Here is a 3544-nt window from a genome sequence, read left to right as displayed (position 1 = left end):
TTGGATGACATCTTTAAAGCAGTGAAAAGAAAAAATTGAAACTGCCAACCAAAATCCTATATCCAATAAAAACATTTTTCAAAAATGAAGGCGAATTAAAGATGTTTTCAGTCCCTCCTCAAGAAAATCTGGAAGAATGTGCTGTCAACAAACCAGCACTACAGGAAATATGAAAGGAACTTCTTCAAGTTGAAGGGAAATGGTTGCAGATGAAAACATGAAAGAAATAAAGAACACTAGAGGGGCGCCTCGGTGGCTCAGTCGTTAAGCGTCTGCCTTCGGCTCAGGTCATGATCCCAGGGTCCTGGGATCGAGTCCCACATCGGGCTCCCTGCTCGGCGGGAAGCCTGCTTCTCCCTCTCCCACTCCCCCTGCTTGTGTTCCCTGTCCCGCTGTGTCTCTCTCTGTCAAATAAATAAATAAAATCTTAAAAAAAAAAAAAAAAGAAACGAACACTAGGAAAGTTAAATACGTGGGTAAATCAAAAGAAAACTTATGGTTTAAAAAAAGTGGTAAGTATGCCTTATGAGGTTTATAACATACTCTATGTACAAAATATGACATATCAATAATTCAAAGGTGCGAATGGTAAACTCTAAGATTTCTGTATCTTCAAGAACTGATAAGAGAACCAACTGTATATAAATGAAGGATATTTGTTCAAATCACTACAATAATCACTAAAGAATAAAATACAAGGGTTTTAACTAATGTATATATATAATATATAGATAAAGGATTTAAAATACTGGTTGATATTAAGGAAAGAGGAAAAGTAAAAGAACAAGGGTGCCTGGGTGGCTCAGTGGGTTAAGTGTCCGGCTCTTGATCTCAGCTCAGGTCTTGATCTCAGGGTCATGAGTTCAAGCTCCACATTGGGCTCCATGCTGGGTATGGAGCCTACTTACAAAAAATAATAATAAAAATTTAAAAAATTAAAGAACAAAAATTAAAACAAATCCTTTTAAAAAATTGGTAGACAACCTTATGTATAGATCTATATCCATAATTATATCTAATGTGAATGGACTAAACATTTCAGTTAAAAGACTAATATTGTCAAACTTAATTAAAACGTAAGTTCAACTGTATATTATCTGAGACACTTTAAATATAAGGACACAAAAGGGTGAAGAGATAAAGAATGGGAAAAAATGAACTAAGCAAACACTATCCCAAAGAACGCTAGAGTTGCCGTATTCGTATTAGACAAAGGAGGAGTGGAACCAGGGTAAGACAAGCAAGTACAAGTACATTAGATACTTGCATGAGAGAGTGAGTGCCTCCTGAAGAATGAAGCTTCTAGGGCCCAAAATTTAAGGAGGCACTTATTCTCAGGGTTGGAAACGTGCAGAGTCATTTCCTTATGTTTTGCACTCCAGTTCTAACCCTATGGCAAAGCAGACTTCCAAACAAGAGGTATTATTAGACATAAAAAGATTATTTCATGATAATAAAGGATGATAACAATCTTAAATTTGTATGTGCCTAGAAAAAAGAGCTTTGAAATATATAAAGCAATAATGGGTACAGCTTCAACATACATTCATACACACACACACACACACACAGGAAACAGTAAAACATAATCATAGGTGGATATTTTAACATACCACTCTCAGTAACAGGACATGCCTTTGTCATTATATGGCATTCTTTCTGTGTCTCTGTATCTTTAGATGGCTGTTTTCTTTCATAATATTAGCTTAAGAGACCACTCTACTCCAGTGTGACCTCATCTTACCTAATTACATGTGTAATAATCCTATTTCCAAATAAGATAAGGTATTGCAGGTTATGGGACTTCAACCTATCGTTTTTGAGGGGGGCATATAATTCAACTTAAACAGCTGAAAATGAAATGCTATTATTTGTATTTACATTTATTTAAATGTGATTAAAATATCTTTTCATGTTTATTATACATTTTCATTTTCTGTTAATTGCCTATTCATATTGTTTCTGATTTTTCAATTGGGTTGTAAATATTTATACTTTGAGGCACTACTATAAAGTAAAAAAACTTAATCTCTCTTGTACATCATGTGTGTTTAATATTTCTTCAGTTTGTCATCTGTCTTGACTTCATATATATTTACATATAAATAATTTAAAATTCTATATATCAAATTTCTCTCTTTTTTGTTTAGTTCAGTTTTGCTTTACAGTTTCTAGGTTTCAAGTTTTAATTTGAAATGCCTTTCCCACCCCAAGTTAATTACTAAAGCCATCTATACTTTTTGAATTAAATCTTCCATCCATTTGGATTTTGATGTTAACATGTAATACTCCTTTCATGGTTAACATGATATAAATAGCCAGTTGTCTCAATAACACCTATTGAATAATTTGCCTCTCCCTTTCCCCTCAATTTGAAAGAAATGCCACTTTCTTCTTTGGTCTATTTCTTATTTCCTCTGTAGTATAAAGTTGTTCGGATTTTTGTAGCTTTGTCCTTTGTTTTAGCATGTGAAAGGGCCATTCTCCCATTAACTTTTTTTTTAATTTCTTTTATTATTATTTTTTAAAGATTTTATTTATTTATTTGACAAAGAGAGACACAGCAAGAGAGCAGCGGGAGTGGGAGAGGGAGAAGCACGCTTCCCGCTGAGCAGGGAGCCCGATGTGGGACTGGATCCCAGTACCCTGGGATCATGACCTGAGCGGAAGGCAAACGCTTAATGACTGAACCACCCAGGCGCCCCTCCCCCATAAAATTCTTATTCTTAAACCTTCCAAATGAATTTTATTGTTACTTTGTCAAATATATGCTGCTGGCATTTTATTTGATATTTCACTTAATTAAAAAATATGAGAACTAGCATCTTTAAAAATAATAGTCCCTTAGGACACAAATTATGGTCTCTAAATACTGCATCCTAGTAAAAGAAAGTAGGGGTCCTTGGAGGTATGGCTAATTATAAGGCCCCCCCCAAAAATGAATACGAAGATCCCAGGGCATCTTTCAGAGTAAGTAGTACAGAAAAAAGTAAAGCCTACTAGGGTTTTGTCAAAAGCACTCAAGAGTGAATTTTGAAATGTTTACCACTGGCCAAAGTTAGGATATTCTAAGTATTAAAAGGATAATAATTACAATAGATTGGCACATATCTTATAACACCACCCAACAACTGTCACAACAACAAAATAATTGGTCATCATTGAATGATGCTAGTAAGCTGAATATTTTTAAAAGTAGAAAATAAAGAGAACAAATCAAGAATTAATCTTTCCTTTCTACATAAACTATACTATGGGTGATCAAATAGTAAATGAGAGAAGTACCCCTTTAAGCTAACAAAGAAGGAAATATAGAATATCATTGTTTTTCAATGCTTAATAAATTAATGAGCTTGGACATTACTCATCAATGAAAAGAGAGGCAACCACACATTATTTGTCTTTTAATGGAAAAACATGATCAAAGACAAAGTAGTCTTGCCATATAAAAAAATAGCCTAGGGGCGCCTGGGTGGCTCAGGCATTAAGCGTCTGCCTTCGGCTCAGGTCATGATCCCAGGGTCCTGGGATCGAGTCCGGCATC

Source organism: Leptonychotes weddellii, chromosome 1, assembly GCF_054177405.1.
Source record: "Leptonychotes weddellii isolate Sample4059 chromosome 1, ASM5417740v2, whole genome shotgun sequence".
NCBI classification, from domain to species: Eukaryota; Metazoa; Chordata; class Mammalia; order Carnivora; family Phocidae; genus Leptonychotes; species Leptonychotes weddellii.
The sequence above is the reverse complement of the archived record's forward strand: the minus strand, read 5'-3'. Positions refer to the sequence as shown.